The 18961-nt window shown below is 43.5% G+C and overlaps 1 protein-coding gene across 3 annotated transcripts in view; it reads left to right on the forward strand.

Annotated features, from left to right (window-relative positions):
* The window catches only part of KNDC1 (kinase non-catalytic C-lobe domain containing 1), a 1149158-nt gene that overhangs the window by 375364 nt on the left and 754833 nt on the right, over positions 1-18961 (forward strand). The window lies entirely within an intron of this gene.

Raw genomic sequence — 18961 nt, forward strand, 5'->3', positions numbered from 1 at the left:
AACAATTTGATGCAAATTCACAGGCTTAGGCTGCATACGAAAGACGAAGCTGTGGTCCAAACATTTAGAATCCAAATCCTTCATAACGCTGATTTTAGCCAAATTTGAACCCAAACATTTGTGAAGACAGTCCATGCAATGATTTCACTGCAAGGCCATTGCCTCCACTTGAAGAAATTCACAAGATGGTTGTTGGGTCAATGTGTTCAACCTGCTGGCCTCAGGAGGAGTAGATCACTAAAATGGCAGAGGGCTGCAAGGCCAGATAAAAGACAAAGTCCACAGTCCCACGTTTTGGTGCGTTGGCCATTCCATGCGTTGAAGGACTCCAACTTCCTCCTTCTTTTGCAAATAAGTTTTAATTATTCCATCAGAGTGCTTTGGATCATTATCGTGCGTTACTCTCTGCTGATCTGGAATTTATTATCTGGTGGTCTGAGAAATGTAATATGTCCTTTAAACTGAGAAAATCTCACAATTTCATCCTGTCACTCGGGAAGGATCATCAAATGAACTAACATATCTATTTCCAAGCTCAGCCACGGAAAAAAGGTTCGTCTCTTGAACTTCTCGGTCACACCATCAGCCATGACCTCTCTTGGGCTGACCGCACATAAAACCAAGCCTCCAGAACCAGCTCTGCAAACAAGAACATCACCTGTCATTCCTTTTCGATCAAAATTACTTGCAGCCTACAAAGGTGTTCGAGTGTAGCTCAATGGAGCATTGCTGTCCTCTGAGTTGGCATCCCAGCATCACATCTATGTTCCCTGAATTCTGGAGAACCTAAAGCTCTCGAAGTTATTGGAATCTCCCATGATGAGGCCGAAGCACTAGATCTGTTGCTCTCACATCGCAGGTAGGTCAGTGGTATTTCTGTCAATTCTCCAACATTGCTTCCTCTGCTCTCTCAGTTCTCCGTCCCTCCGCAGAAACTCCACAATGCATGCTTTCTTCTAGTAACAACCTCCTGACTTCCAAAATCCAGGATAACTCTACAAGTTAGTAGTTTATTCCTCGCTTCTCGCATCTATGGAACCACCTATGGAGACTGTTCTGTCCCTCCAGGCTCCAGAACTTCAAGCAAGCAGAATGCGGTCATCTGCTGTCTCAGCATTCTGACCCTACCCAGGTCCTCTGGAGGACACGCATTCTTCCAGTGACACCCACCTCAAAACAACTCCTAAAATCCATCCAGGCATGCTGTCCTCCACTCAACTTTTGTTGCTGTCTTCTCCTGTTTGTAAAACTGACTCCTGGAAGTTACTAAAAAAAAATTCTTCATCCATGCCTTCTTGTTAGCGGTACGCCACCATGTCCTGTCATCCTCTATCACAACTGGCAGTATCCCTTTCTACCTCCAGTATCCCTATCCTAACCCAACCCTCTTAATGCAGGTTACTAGGTTTCTTCCCCTCCTTTCTTCTCTTTTGCCTGCTCGTTCATTACCTTGCTTCATTGCCTGTTACATCCATCTGTTGATGTGCTGTCGGTACATTGTCTTTTTGCATTTTTCAGATGTTACCTCATTCTTCTTTGATCCTATAATTATGTTGGAGAAACAGAGGAAGAGAAGAGGAAAAGAGAGGAGAAGAGAAAGAAAAAGATGCAAAAAAGGAGAGAGAGAGAGGGAGAGAGAGCGAGGGAGAGAGAGAGTGAGGGAGAGAGAGACACCCAGAGACAGAGACAGAGAGAGAAACATGTAAGGTTGTGCACATAAGTGGCACGTACACCACTTCATCATGGTTTAACAGATTTCTATCTATAACCCGTTTTAGGTTTCTGTGGACTTCTATTATTGCTGGGTGTGTCACTCAAAGACTAAGCTTGCGCACCTTCATGTTAGAGCATGTTTGGACTGCAACCAACAATTTGTCACTCTCCAGGGATCAGTAATGGCTGTCAGGAGGCAATCATACTCGTAACACCAAGGGAACACATCCAAAAAGGTACGAAATAGGTGCCTCTCGGCCTTTAGGTTTTCTTGTTGAAGAGGGGAACAATGTTGATTTCCAAAATGTAAGCTCAATTCATTTCAGAGGTTCCTTGAAAGATTTAGGGAGCAAATAACTTCCTAAACAGGATTTACCTATCCCATTTTGTTGAATAAAAATAATAACAACAATAATAATAACAAAACTAAAAAGCATCTGAAAATGCAAAGCCCGTCCGTGTCCATTTGTATTCAGACGACTTCTTCTTCTTCCATAAGCTCAAAATAACGAAAACCGTTTTTAAAAAATGCGAAAAAAATTTGATCTAAAAAAAACAATCGGTTTCTAGTTTTTGATTGTTGAACCAATTATGTGACCCAATATGCAAATTATTTAAATTTCAGGCCAATCGGATGAAAAATGGCAAATTTACACAACCTTGACCTTTGACCTTTTGATCTTAAAAAAAAAAATAGTTTGTACATTTTGATTGGTGAACCAATTCAGTGATCCAATATGCAGATTCTTAAAATTTCAGGTCAATCAAATGAGAATTGATGATTTTATGTGACCGTGACCTTTGACCTTTTGACCAAATTATTAATTTTCCTTCCACATATTATCATAATAAAGCTTTGCTGAAAATTTGATGACTAAACTCAACCAAATGGTAAATTAAAATTTCAGGTCAATTGGCTGAAAATTGATGATTTTAGGTGATGCTGACCTTTGGCTTTTTGACAAAATTATTAATTTGCCTTCTCCCTATTATCATAATAAAAAGTTACAGGCTAGACACACACACACACACACACACACACACACACACACACACACACACACACACACACACACACACACACACACGTCATTGCAAAACCCCGGCTCCTGCTGCGCATGGGACGAGGCTAAGAATCAATAGAGTACCGGCCAGGTGGTTTAGTGCCCTAAATATTAGTTGCTTCACAAGGAATTTCGACACAGGAGATCATTCGGCCAATCAAAGCCTGTGCTAATATTGCCAACATATGGTTGTTTGTCTGTGCTCTCTCCTTTTAAAGATGAACGTCAAACAAAGAAGCAGCACATACCATTTTTAGGGCATCCGGCCATAAAACATTGCTTCAAAAAGGGGACCACGGTGCCCGAAAAAGGCCCACCCCTGCCTGCGGGGAAAAATGGCCTCTATAGGTGGTTCATTCCTTTCCTTGTCAGCCTTCCCAATAAACCAAGGACCTGCCTTCAGGCAGAGCAATCAATCAATTAATATTGTCAATCTCTTTCTTTCTTTTTTTTATTCACAATTGATTGTTATTTTCTCTAATTCTCTACTCTCTTGATGGTGTGCGCATCTGGCATGAATGGTGTGCCTCCATTTCTCTTTCACTTTCCTATCTTTCGCATTCTGTCACTACCTGTGTGTGTCTCTGCTCGCTTAATCTGCACACCTCAAATCAGGTACTCATCTGATCAGTGTCAACCTTTACTACGGATTCCACGTGACTTTACCGCAGTTTCTGCAATATGTTTTGAGGTGACATCAATCCTGTCCGATTGTACATGCTTATTCGGACTTATTGGAAGACCAAAAAAAAAAAAAAATTCATATAATCTCACTTTTGAGGCAGAGGAAGACAAATTGATTAGAAAACGGACAAATTTATTATGCTTCACGCACAATAAGCTCAGGTTCGATGTGCCGGGCTTGATGGAAACAAAATGGCTTCAAATTGCAAGTAATTGTTGATACTCCTAGTATATAAGGACTCAATGTCAAGTACAAGGGAAGAGTGATACGGGTGGGGAGACGAGTTGAGTGTAAATATGCGAACAACCTCCCTCAACAGGGGGGGGGGGGGGGGTGGGGGGGGGGCAGTGGAGAATGTGTGTGCGTGTGAGCCCACGTGCACAGGATAGTGATAATTTGCTAATGTAATACAGTCGTGGCCAAAAATATTGACACCCTTGCACTTTTTTCAAATAATGCACCATTTCTTCCAGAAAATTGTTGAAATTAAGAAATATTTTGGTGTCCACATCTGTATTTCTTTGGTTTGCAGTGGAACAAAATAAAAAAAGCTGAAAAAATAAACGAAATCTTAGCTTATTCCACACAGAAATCCTAAAATGGCCCGAAAAATATTATTGGCACTTTTTAGACGTTGTTAGAAATAATTAGATTTCAAGCAAGTGATTCTCCTTTACTTTGGAATTGAACTCACCTGTGGTGAGTTGTAGGTGCCTGCAATATAAAAATCACTCATTCAATCTGTTTGAATAGAGAAAAAGAGTCATTCTGCTGTTTTGTGTCACTGTGTGTACTGCAATGAGCATGGAGAAAAGAAAGAAACCCAGAGAATTGTGTGAGGTCAGACACAAGATTGCAGCCAAGCGTGGACAATCTCAAGGCTACATGTACATCTGCAGAGACCTTGATGTTGATGTTCCTGTATCCATCATACGCAATGTTATCAGGAAGTTTAAGGCCCATGGCACTGCAGCCAACCTCCTTGGACGTGGCTGCAAGAGAAAACTTGATCGAAGATTGCAGCGAAGGATTGTTCGAATGGTGGAGAAAGCACCTCGATCAACTGCCAAACAGATTCAAGCTGACCTTCAGCCACAAGGTACGACAGTTTCAACTCCCACCATCCGTCGCCAACTCAATGAAAGGGGGTTCTATGGTAGGAGACCCAGGAGGACCCCATTGCTGAGAGAGACATTACAAAGCCTGACTGGAGTTCACCAAAACACACATCAACAAGCCAAAATCCTTCTGGGAAAATGTCCTGTGGACAGATGAGACCAAATTAGAGCTTTTTGGTAAGGCACATCATCTCTATGTTTACAGAAAACAAAGTGAGGCCTTCATATAACAGAACACCTTCCCTACAGTCAAACATGGAGGAGGTTCAGTGATGTTTTGGGGTTGCTGTGCTGCCTCTGGCACTGGGTGCCTTGAATGTGTGCACGGCATCATGAAATCAGGAGATTACCAAGGCATTTGGGAGCGCAATGTTCAACCCAGTGTCAGAAAGCTGGGTCTCCGTCGAAGGTCATGCGTCTTGCAGCAGGACAATGACCCCAAACACACTTCACAAAGCACCCAGGAATGGTTCAAGACAAAACGCTGGACTGTTCTGAAGTGGCCAGCAATGAGTCCAGATCGAAATCCCATTGAACAGCTGTGGAAAGATCTGAAAACAGCAGTTGGGAGAAGGCATCCTTCAAATCTGGGAGAACTGCAGCAGTTTGCACAGGTATATTGGGCCAAACTGCCAGTAGAGAGGTGAAGGAAGCTCATTCATGGTTACAGCAAGCACTTGACTGCAGTTATTTTGTCCAAATTCTGTGCTACCAAATATTAAGTCTCGGGTGTCAATAATTTGGTCAATGCCATTTATTTTTATTTTCTGATTTAAAAGGATACATTAAGTTCTGAATCAAAAACAAAGGTTCTGTAATATTAACAGTGAAATAAAGAATTCTGGAGACCAAATACTTTTGTCAATTTCAACATATTTTTCGATAAAATTGAGTTATTTGAAAAAAGTGCAAGGGTGCCAATATTTTTAGCCACGACTGTAGGTCCAGCAGGTCAGCCTGGGCAACGCTGCTGAATAATGTCCAGAACATCCCAAACCGATCAAGATGGTACTAGCTCAGCCAGGCGGGCAGCGGTTCAGAAGCAAGGTCCGGCTCGGTCATTAGAATATGGGATCAATGAAGTGGAGGGACGTCGAGGTGGTGGAGATGATTCAGATTGAGTACTAGCTCACTTAGTCCTAGTCCTAGAGTAGTCCTAGAGTAGGAAGTTGGCAGTTTTGTGTGTGCAGGAAAGAAATGGTGGAGATTTGTTTTTGAAGACCCTCCCTGAATGGGTGAATCACCTCCCTCAACAGTGGAAGCCCCACCCTGAACAGATGGATGGATGGACAGACAGACTGGAGGAGAGTGTTTTAGTGTCGATAGCTGTACCCCTGCATAATTATCACATTCATGGCCTAGTGTTTTTGAACACAATTACGGTATTCATATATTTCACTGTGAACACAATTAACAATCGCGTTCTTCTCAGATACAACAGTTAACAAGTTTTCTTCAATATCACAAAAACGCACCAAATCGAATGAGTAAAATACAATAGGAATCGTAATAATATTATTCATGAGATCTTTATGTAAATACAATACAATACGAGAACGCCACTCAGTAGAGCGCATACTCCCGCAAGTTGGAATAGTCAAGGAGTCAAGTTGGAATAGTACGATTTCACAAAAGTTTGAGGGAGTAGTTCAGTGACAACACAAGACAAGACAGACACTGCACAGATATATATATATATATATATATATATATATATATATATACAATATATATATATATATATATATATATATATATATATATATATATATATATATATATATATATATATTTATATATATATATATATATATATATATTGTTACGGTCCGCGGTTAAGGATGTTATATTTGCCGAGCGGAGGCCCCGCGACCTAACAGTTTCCCCGATTCACCCAAACGTTGGCCCGATCGCGCCACAGCTATTCAATGTGGAAAACTCTAAAACGACCGAATGTAAAGAGGAAGAAGAAGACGTACAGAAGAGTAACGGGATTTATTATTACACACACAAGCAAAAAGGAGCAGTCACAGTTATGTACAGGGACATGAAAAAGCAGGTGACACAGTGAAAATTACTAGCTTATACAGACTTAATTGACGACCCAGGACAGAACAAACAGAACAAACTCACGTACACGAATGGGGAACCTGCAGGCAGGAATGGCTGGAAGGAGGAAAGTCCAATGGGTCCGGCAGCACGATCGGCTCGTTGGGCAGCCGCCGTCCCTTTGCGGCCCTGCTCAAAATCGCCGTCCAGGCCCCAAACGGCTGTCGAGGGTTGTTGCTGCTGTGGACGCTGCTGCTGGCGAGCAAGGTGACGAATAGCAGGCTTTGTGCTTCCCTGGATGATCTCCACGCAGCTCAGCCTTGGACCTCACAACTCAGCTCTCTCTTGGACCCCTCTCAACTCCGCTTTCCTCTGACGACTCAGCCCAGCTCTTGTCATAGCTCATCTCTCATCTCCTTGTCTGCTTGGGGAACGTCCCGCGGCGGGTTATATAGGCCCCGCCCCTCAACCTTCGCGAACCTCCTTGATGTTTCTCTCCACACCCTCTCCAAGTCCAACCCCTTGTTCGTGGTTGGTTGAGTGGGGCTGACTCACTCCTCCCCTCTATGACGAGGTGGGGACCCGCCTTTCTTCCCCAACCCTGCCTCGTGGTCAATGGCGGCAATTGTAGTTGGCAATGCGAATGGCAATTGACGAAAGGGGAAATGGAGGTTTTGGGAATGGGAATGAAGGGAATCTATCTCTTTCACTTGGTGCAATGGAGTGTCATTCTAATGGAAGACAAGGCCTTACCCTAAAACACATAATAAGGATATAAACTACTGAACAAGGGTATTATAGTGTCCTTCAATGGATGCTTTATGGAATTAACTACCGGGACGCCCTTTTAACCTTTACACAACACTGGAGGCAGGAGGGGCCAGAATCAAACAATGTTACACAGCAATTTACCACAATTCAACACAATAAAAAAATACAATCCTCATATCCGCAACAATATATATATATATATTGTTGCGGATATGGGATTTGCATCCATCCATATCCGCTTGTAAATATTCCCCTATTTCCTCAATACTTCCCAACTATCCCCAATCCCCCATTCCCTAGTCCCATTTTCTGTAAACAACACTCTGTAGACCCGACCTCCCCCTATTTCCCCCATTAAATGTCGCATCCAGGTCCACCGCATCTCACGTAGACAACTATAGGACATCTTGCTAGTTATTCTTAGTCTATGTCAGTTAAGGACTCGTTTCCATTAATTCTGACTCTTCGTTGCACCAGAATGTGATTGTATGGCACCGTTAGGAAGTTTAGGACCTCCCAATACCTCCCCGCAGCTCTTCCTCACGGTTCAGCAACAACAACAACAACAACAACAGCAGCAACGGCGGCGGCGCGGGGAGTGCGCGTCCTCACTCCGGCTTGGTTGGTAGGGGGTGTTGGGAGGGCACCAGGCCTTTCCAACGAGCCGCCATCGAACATGTGCTCGACGGGGTTACCAAATAGGGGCTCCCTGTCAGCTCTTCGTCAAGGGCGGAGCCCGGTAACCCCCGCACCCAATAGAAGCGGCGGACCGGTCCCATCTGGGGCGGAGCCAACCAGCCGAGGGCGTGTGACTCCCCGCTGAGCATGCGCAGGAAGAGGGAGGTGACGTCAGATGCGCGCTGAGCTTGGAGAAGAAAGACGCCACCTCCGAGCGCTGTGAGGCCTCCCTGCATCTTTTGGACCGTGCTTGATCCTGTCCCCGAGCCAAGGTGCACCTTGTGCTATCAACCGACCTGTCCTTCCCTGCCATCAATCCCTGTGTAAGTCAGCCTTGTTCCGTTTGTCTGTGGTCTGTCTGGGTTAGATAAGATTGTATCTAAGTGCCTATCTCTTCTGTGTCTTTTACCTCACTCTACCTTGTAATCTACCCCTTTTCTCCACCACTAATTATATCCTCCTCCGGAGGTCTTGAGAACTGTACCCCTTGCGTCGTTTCATCTATCCCAGTCGTTGTGTCCTTTCCATCATTGATTTAGCGTAGCGCGATTTGGCCAACGTTCGAGTGGAATCGGGTGAGTTGGGGAAGAATCGGGTAAACTGTACGAACACGGCGGCCATTCCGCTCGGTCAAGCAACATCTTTAGCCGTGTCCGTAACAATATATATATATATATATATATATATATATATATATATATATATATATATATATATATATATATAAGATTAAAAACACCTCACATCCACAAAACACGAAATTAAAAACACTTCACACCCACAAAACACGTAATTAAAAACACCTCACAGCCACAAAACACTAAATTAAAAACACCTCACGGCCACGAAACACGAAATTAAAAACACTTCACAGCCAAAAAACACGTAATTAAAAACACCTCACAGCCACAAAACACTAAATTAAAAACACCTCACAGCCACAAAACACGCAATTAAAAACACTTCACAGCCACAAAACACGAAATGAAAAACACCTCACATCCACGAAACACGAAATTAAAATCACCTCACAGCCACAAAATTAAAAACACTGCACAGCCACAAAACACGCAATTAAAAACACTTCACAGCCACGAAACACGCAATTAAAAACACCTCACAGCCACAAAACACGAAATTAAAAACACCTCACATCCACGAAACACGAAATTAAAATCACATCACAGCCACGAAATTAAAAACACTTCACAGCCACAAAACACGCAATTAAAAACACTTCACAGCCACGAAACACGAAATTAAAAACACCTCACAGCCACAAAACACGAAATTAAAAACACCTCACATCCACGAAACACGAAATTAAAAACACTTCACAGCCACAAAACACGAAATTAAAAACACCTCACAGCCACAAAACACGAAATTCCCTCGTAAACACGACCTCGTGGTCCCCCTGTGCTGTCTTTCCCTCGCGATCCCCCTGTACTGTCTTTCCCTCGCGGTCCCCCTGTACTGTCTTTCCCTCGCGGTCCCCCTGTACTCTCTTTCCCTCACGGTCCCCCTGTACTGTCTTTCCCTCGAGGTCCCCCTGTACTGTCTTTCCCTCGCGGTCCCCCTGTACTGTCTTTCCCTCGTGGTCCCCCTGTGCTGTCTTTCCCTTGCGGTCCTCCTGTGCTGTCTTTCCCTCGCGGTCCCCCTGTGCTGTCTTTCCCTCGTGGTCCCCCTGTGCTGTCTTTCCCTCGCGGTCCCCCTGTGCTGTCTTTCCCTCGTGGTCCCCCTGTGCTGTCTTTCCCTCGTAGTCCCCCTGTGCTGTCTTTCCCTTGCGGTCCCCCTGTACTGTCTTTCCCTCGCGGTCTCCCTGTGCTGTCTTTCCCTCGCGGTCCCCCTGTGCTGTCTTTCCCTCGCGGTCTCCCTGTGCTGTCTTTCCCTCGCGGTCCCCCTGTGCTGTCTTTCCCTCGCGGTTGTCAGCTCTTTCACGAGCCTCGATTCAGTATACAAAAAAAAAAATTTTTTTTAAACACCTCACAGCCACAAAACACGAAATTAAAAACACCTCACATCCACGAAACACGAAATTAAAAACACCTCACATCCACGAAACACGTCATTAAAAACACCTCACAGCCACAAAACACGAAATTAAAAACACCTCACAGCCACAAAACACGCAATTAAAAACACCTCACAGCCACGAAACATGAAATTAAAGTCACCTCACAGCCACGAAATTAAAAACACCTCACAGCCACAGAACACGAAATTAAAAACACCTCACATCCACGATACACGAAATTAAAAACACCTCACATCCACGATACACGTCATTAAAAACACCTCACAGCCACAAAACACGAAATTAAAAACACCTCACAGCCACAAAACACGCAACTAAAAACACCTCACAGCCACGAAACACGAAATTAAAGTCACCTCACAGCCACGAAATTAAAAACACCTCACAGCCACGAAACACGAAATTAAAAACACCTCACAGCCACAAAACACGAAATTAAAAACACCTCACATCCATGAAACACGAAATTAAAAACACCTCACATCCACAAAACACGAAATTAAAAACACCTCACATCCACGATACACGAAATTAAAAACACCTCACAGCCACAGAACACGAAATTAAAAACACCTCACATCCACAAAACACGAAATTAAAAACACTTCACAGCCACAAAACACGTAATTAAAAACACCTCACAGCCACAAAACACGAAATTAAAAACACCTCACAGCCACGAAACACGAAATTAAAAACACCTCACAGCCACGAAACACGAAATTAAAAACACCTCACAGCCACAAAACACGAAATTAAAAACACCTCACAGCCACAAAACACGAAATTAAAAACACCTCACAGCCACGAAACAAGAAATTAAAAACACCTCACAGCCACGAAACACGAAATTAAAAACACTTCACAGCCACGAAACACGAAATTAAAAACACCTCACAGCCACGAAACAAGAAATTAAAAACACCTCACAGCCACAAAACACGAAATTAAAAACACCTCACAGCCACAAAACACGAAATTAAAAACACCTCACATCCATGAAACACGAAATTAAAAACACCTCACAGCCACAAAACACGAAATTAAAAACACCTCACATCCATGAAACACGAAATTAAAAACACCTCACAGCCACAAAACACGAAATTAAAAACACCTCACAGCCACGAAACACGAAATTAAAAACACCTCACAGCCATGAAACACGAAATTAAAAACACCTCACAGCCATGAAACACGAAATTAAAAACACCTCACAGCCACGAAACAAGAAATTAAAAACACCTCACAGCCACGAAACACGAAATTAAAAACACTTCACAGCCACGAAACACGAAATTAAAAACACCTCACAGCCACGAAACAAGAAATTAAAAACACCTCACAGCCACAAAACACGAAATTAAAAACACCTCACAGCCACAAAACACGAAATTAAAAACACCTCACATCCATGAAACACGAAATTAAAAACACCTCACAGCCACAAAACACGAAATTAAAAACACCTCACAGCCACGAAACACGAAATTAAAAACACCTCACAGCCATGAAACACGAAATTAAAAACACCTCACAGCCATGAAACACGAAATTAAAAACACCTCACAGCCACAAAACACGAAATTAAAAACACCTCACAGCCACGAAACACGAAATTAAAAACACCTCACAGCCATGAAACACGAAATTAAAAACACCTCACAGCCATGAAACACGAAATTAAAAACACCTCACAGCCACGAAACACGAAATTAAAAACACCTCACAGCCATGAAACACGAAATTAAAAACACCTCACAGCCATGAAACACGAAATTAAAAACACCTCACAGCCACGAAACACGAAATTAAAAACACCTCACAGCCACGAAACACGAAATTAAAAACACCTCACAGCCATGAAACACGAAATTAAAAACACCTCACAGCCATGAAACACGTAATTAAAAACACCTCACAGCCACGAAACACGAAATTAAAAACACTTCACAGCCACGAAACACGAAATTAGAAACACCTCACAGCCACGAAACAAGAAATTAAAAACACCTCACAGCCACAAAACACGAAATTAAAAACACCTCACAGCCACAAAACACGAAATTAAAAACACCTCACAGCCACAAAACACGAAATTAAAAACACCTCACAGCCACGAAACACGAAATTAAAAACACCTCACAGCCATGAAACACGAAATTAAAAACACCTCACAGCCACGAAACACGAAATTAAAAACACCTCACAGCCATGAAACACGAAATTAAAAACACCTCACAGCCATGAAACACGAAATTAAAAACACCTCACAGCCATGAAACACGAAATTAAAAACACCTCACAGCCATGAAACACGAAATTAAAAACACCTCACAGCCACGAAACACGAAATTAAAAACACTTCACAGCCATGAAACACGAAATTAAAAACACCTCACAGCCATGAAACACGAAATTAAAAACACCTCACAGCCATGAAACACGAAATTAAAAACACCTCACAGCCATGAAACACGAAATTAAAAACACCTCACAGCCATGAAACACGAAATTAAAAACACTTCACAGCCATGAAACACGAAATTAAAAACACCTCACAGCCACGAAACACGAAATTAAAAACACCTCACAGCCACGAAACACGAAATTAAAAACACCTCACAGCCATGAAACACGAAATTAAAAACACCTCACAGCCATGAAACACGAAATTAAAAACACCTCACAGCCATGAAACACGAAATTAAAAACACCTCACAGCCATGAAACACGAAATTAAAAACACCTCACAGCCATGAAACACGAAATTAAAAACACCTCACAGCCATGAAACACGAAATTAAAAACACCTCACAGCCATGAAACACGAAATTAAAAACACCTCACAGCCATGAAACACGAAATTAAAAACACCTCACAGCCATGAAACACGAAATTAAAAACACCTCACAGCCACGAAACACGAAATTAAAAACACCTCACAGCCACGAAACACGTAATTAAAAACAACTCACAGCCACAAAACACGGAATTAAAAACACTTCACAGCCACAAAACACGAAATTAAAAACACCTCACAGCCACGAAACACGCAATTAAAAACACCTCACAGCCACGAAACACGTAATTAAAAACACCTCACAGCCACAAAACACGGAATTAAAAACACTTCACAGCCACAAAACACGAAATTAAAAACACCTCACAGCCACATGATTTAAAAACACCTCACCACCACGTCATTTTGCACCTCACCACCACATAATGCAAAATACCTCACCACCACGTGATTCAAAACCACCACCACGTTATTAAAAACACTTCACAACCACGGAAACAAAAGTTTCAGGGAGTAGTTCAGTGACAACAAGACACTGCCCAGATATGTAGATATATAGATAAATAAACCTGAAAATCGCAGAAACAGAATTATTTTTTGGTCTGGGAAGCCCATGCGAGGTTTCTTCTTCCTCAGCCTCTCACAACCCTGGGTGAATATGCGATCTTTTTTTAAAAAGTTGGAATTTTGCCAAATCTGTTTTATTCGTTTGTTGATATACCTCAGCCATTGACAAATCTGGAACTAAGTCTTTATAAGTTCATCAAATACTGACACCACGAATGACATTCGCTGTGCTAAATATTGATAATGATATCTCTTCTGAGGTAAAAAAAAAAAAAAAAAAAAAAAAAGTTTTAAAGCATTATACGTATCAAACGATACCGTTTATGAAAATGGGAAACCTAATACACACTTTGGTGGGTTTAAAATTACAGAATATGTCTTTATTAGAAAAAAAAGAAAAGAATGAACATTGAAGACGACGCTGCTAAAAAAAATACACCGCTCTAACGCATAACCACGAGTTTAAACTACATTTACAACAAATATGAAAACTATTTTCATATCACAATGTTAAATATAGAATATATAGAAGATAATGTTAAAAAAAAATGAGCCCTATCTTCCAATGGTAAAAAAATCCTTCAAAAAATTCCTGGATCGGGAATAGTATCCTGAGCTTCACCAAAAACTAATCAATTCTTCCTTATCCCAAGGGCAATCATCCCACCAACTTTCATCCAAATCTGTTCAGAACTTTTCCAGATATCTTGTTCACAAACACACGAACACACACACACACGGACACGAGTGAATGCATTACTCCCTGGCGGGAGTAATGAGTGTAGCGGGTGGTATAGTGGGCGGTGTAGAGGGTATTGTATGTAGCGAGTGGTATTGCGGGCGGTGTAGAGGGTATTGTATGTAGCAAGTGGTATCGCGGGTGGTGTAGAGGGCATTGTAAAGAGTGGTACAGCAGGCAGTGTAGTGGGTGGTATAGCGGTCAGTGTATCAGGTGGTGTAGCATTATAGTTTTAAATCATAGATCTCTGACATAAAAATCCACATATTTGTATCAGATGGGATGAGAGGTATGTGCAGTATGAGAACGGTATTTGAGTTCAATGCATCTATTACACGGACTTCTATGATGTGTCTTTGTACACTCATGCAGAACCATACCCAAGGCATATCTATATATATTGTTGCGGTTCTGAGAAATGTACATATTGATTAATAAAGGTTAAAGGTTTTGCCCCCATAGTTAGTCCACATGCAACACGTAGGTCACCTTAGAACATTAGTTATGTCATAGTATATGTGAGATAAGGACATTTCCAATAGTGATACCTGCGTTGTGTAAAGAAATAAATGAGAGTAGGTCCCGTTCATTTTGCAGCCCACCCTCCAATCGACCTCATTGCGCACCATCCAGTCTGCGCCCTATTGCCCCTCGCATTGGGATGCTCAAACCAGCCAAATGCCACGAGGTAGGCCTGAAAAGGGGGAAGAGCGCGAGGTCGGGGTGTGGCCACGTCAAGCAGACGTCAAGGGCAGAGCCGGTAAGAGCCAACGACCAACCAGGGCGCGGTGGAATGGCGTGAGGGGCGTGGTCAGTGCGCGTCTGGCAAATTCGAGAGGGTTCGCTGGGTGGCGCTATATAACCGCGAGCACAAAAAGCCCTTACGCAGGACTGTGCAGAGAGGACTTGCACAATTTGCACGTTGCATAAGGACTCGTGAGGGAAGCCAAGCCTTGGAATTGTTGTGTGGAGGACTTATGCGCTGGTATCAAGAGGTGAAGAGGACTCTCGTGTAAAAGAATTGATAAGGACTGAAGGAATATACGCGCTTTGCAAGAGGACTGTTCAGGAGGCATCGTGAGGCAAACGCCTCAAGCAGCGCGTTCGAGTGCATTTATTACATACGCGACTGTGGTCGCCAGTAACCGCCAGCCTACCTTTCGCCTCATTCCACCCTATAATTGTCAGATCTGCGCCAACGACACGTGGGGAGCGCCTGCCGTCTGTCCTATCATCTACACCGCTGTACGAGTCGGGGACCCGTAGGATGAGCTGTGGATGCCATCCCTGGACCCTCAACCCTTGACCATCTACATCCCCATGTGTGTGTCTGTGTGTGCGGGCCCGTGTCCAGGGGATAAGTTAAGACTGTACTAAGGCTTCACTGTGTGTACTTCTCCTTCTTCCTGTGCAAATTATTAATAAATCAATTGTTCTTCCTGTTTCTTCCGAATTCGACCATATCAGTCTTTTCCTCCATTGGGTAAGCATGGCACGATTCGGCACCGCTCAAATCGGGTTAGTTCCTGTTAAAGGCCCGGATCACGGCTCGCTATCGCTCGGCGTTTCCACCTAAAACCGTGGTTCGGGCAGGGTTATTTTCTTGCTTCCTGGGAGGTGCTGGTAATTAGGTAATAGGAATAATTAGGCCTACCACCCTATTCAGCGCTGACCGGAAGGAACGTAATAGCTCCGGATCACGTCGGCTAGTAAAAGACAAGGGGATTCATCCCCCCATGGTAAGGGGGAGGCCGACGTTGAGATCCGCAACAATATATATATATTGTTGTTGGCTTAGCGGTTAGGGTGCCGGCTTGGGATCCCAGGATCCTGGGTTCGAATGCTGGTCAATTGCTAAATTAACACCAGGGGAGTTGACTCAGCCTGTCATCCTTCTGAGGTTGGCAAATTGAGTACCAGCTTGCTGGGATGAATGATCCCGGTGTGTACCCCGGTTTAGAATAGGTACACCGTATCCCAGCGCATCGTAAGAGGCGACTACGGGTTGGCGCCAGGAAGGGCATACGGCCATAAAAACATTGCCTCAAACAGGGAACCATGATTGTCATGCGGCCCGCAAGGCTAACCCCTGCTCTCGCGGGGAAAATGGCCTTAAAACGATCATTCATATATATATATATAAATATACACTGGCTGGGGGGTGGGGGTATGTACGCATCCAGGTGTATTTGCTGCATGTGGTGGTGTATGTGCCCCTGATGGCCCACCTTAGCTGACCGTATCGAGGTTGAAGGGCCGAAACGGGATGATGCTGAGGACCTCGACTGAGGACCCGGTCAGTGAGGCACACTTGTGACCTGGTGTCTTTTGATCTTATATATATATATATATATATATATATATATATATATATATATATATATATATATATATATATTTCCGTTGAACTTGGGGCCGACTCAGAAGAAGACCTTTGTTGGTCGAAAGCTTGGCGAATTAAAGATCGAAGCCCTGAAGCTACGTCCGCGTCTTATTCAATCTCCCGATTATTTATTCAATGCAAATGAGACGCCCTGCTCGTACTGTGGAGTTTCTACTATTTCTCACAGTTATATATATATATATATATATATATATATATATATATATATATATATATATATATATATATATATATATATATTGTTGCGGATATGGGATTTGGCCTCCATCCATATCCGCTTGTAAATATTCCCCTATTTCCCCAATACTCCCCAACTATCCCCAATCCCCCATTCCCTAGTCCCATTGTCTGTAAACAACACTCTGTGGAACCGACCTTCCCCTTTTTCCCCCATTAAATGTCGTGCCCAGGTCCACCGCATCTCACGTAGACAACTTTCGGACATCTTGCTAGTTATTCTTAGTCTATGTCAGTTAAGGACTCGTTTCCATTAATTCTGACTCTTCGTTGCACCAGAATGTGACTGTATGGCACCAGTAGTGAGTTTAGGACCTCCCCATACCTCCTCCCATCTTCCCCATACCTCCTCCCATCTTCCCCATGAAACAACAACAACAACAACAACTACAACAACAACAGCGCGCGGGGAGTGTGCGTCCTCACTCCGGCTCGGTTAGCCGCCATTGCCCATGTGCGCCGACGGGGTTACCACGAAAGGGCTGCCTGTCGGCCCCTCGTCAAGGGCGGAGCCCGGTAACCCCCCGCACCCAATAAGAAGCAACGGGCCGATTCCATCTGGGGCGGAGCTAATGAGCCGAGGGCGTGTCACTCCCCGCCGGATATACGCAGCGACTTACCGGATGTGAGGTCAGATGCGCCTGAACTACGGAGAGAAAAGGACGCCACCTCCAGCGCGACGATACCTCCCCGCATCTTTGGACCGGACCGGGTCGATTCTGCCCCTGAGCCAAGGAGCACCTTGAGCCTCGACTACCTGCCCTTCCTTGCCATCAATCCCGGTGTGAGTCAGTCTTGTCCCGTTTATCTGTCGTCTGTCGGGGTTACTATAAGACCGTATTTAAGTGCCTACCTTCCTATGCTGTCTCTCTCGTCCTTGTAATCTAACGTTCCGAAATATTATAACCTCCTCCGGAGGTCTTGAGAACTGTACCCCTGGTGTCGTGTCATTTTAACCCAGCCGCTGTGTCCTTTCCTCAATTGATTTAGCGTAGCGCGACTCGGCCAACGTTCGAGTATAATCGGGTAAACTGTGCAGACGCGGTCATACCAAACCGCTCGGTAAACCAACATCCACAACCGCGTCTGTAACAATATATATATATATATATATATATATATATATATATATATATATATATATATATATATATATATATATATATACATACATACATATATATATATATACATACATATATATATATATACATACATATATATATATATACATACATATATATATATATATACATACATATATATATATATACATACATATATATATATATATATATATACATACATATATATATATATACATACATATATATATTGTTGCGGAGATGAGGACTGTATATTTTTTGATTGTGTGCTGTACTATTATTATTATTGTTTATTCTGCGCCCCCCTACCTCCGGAGCTGTGTAAAGGTGAAAGGGCATCCCATAATTAGTCCACAAGCATACACGTCAGCCAAGTAATAGAATACTCCTGTTTGATAGTTATCTCTTATTCTGTGTTTTAGAGTAAGGCTGTGTCTCCCATTAATTGAAGTACTCCATTGCACCAGTGAAAGAGATAGATTCCCTTCATTCCCACTCCCAACACTTCCATTCCCCCCTTTTCGTCAATTGCAATTCGCATTGCCAACTGCATGTTGGGCGGTTTTCCCTTCATCCGCCATTGACCACGAGGCAGGGTTGGGGAAGAAAGGCGGGTCCCCACCTCGTCAGAGAGGGGAGGAGTGAGCCAGCCCCACTCGACCAACCATGAACAAGGGCTTTGGCTTGAGAGGGCGGGGAGAGAACGTTTGGGGGAGGTTCGCAAAGGTTGAGGGGCGGGGCCTATATAACCCACGGCGGGGGTGTTCCCAAGAGAGATGCACTTTGAGTTGAGACAAGGAGGGACGAAAAAGAGCTGGGTCATCAGAGCAAGAGCGCGTAAGGAGGAGAGAACCCGTCACGCCAGACCCCCCCACCAGCGCATCGGCTCCACCAAGCAGCTCCGACCCGTGATCCCGCGCACACGACAGGCCCGGTGGCATCAGCGGCCGTCGAGGTCCAGCCCGACGTCCCGTGCGGGATCAAGCTTC

This window comes from Myxine glutinosa, chromosome 2 (assembly GCF_964187855.1).
Source record: "Myxine glutinosa chromosome 2, kmMyxGlut1.1, whole genome shotgun sequence".
Taxonomy (NCBI): Eukaryota; Metazoa; Chordata; class Myxini; order Myxiniformes; family Myxinidae; genus Myxine; species Myxine glutinosa.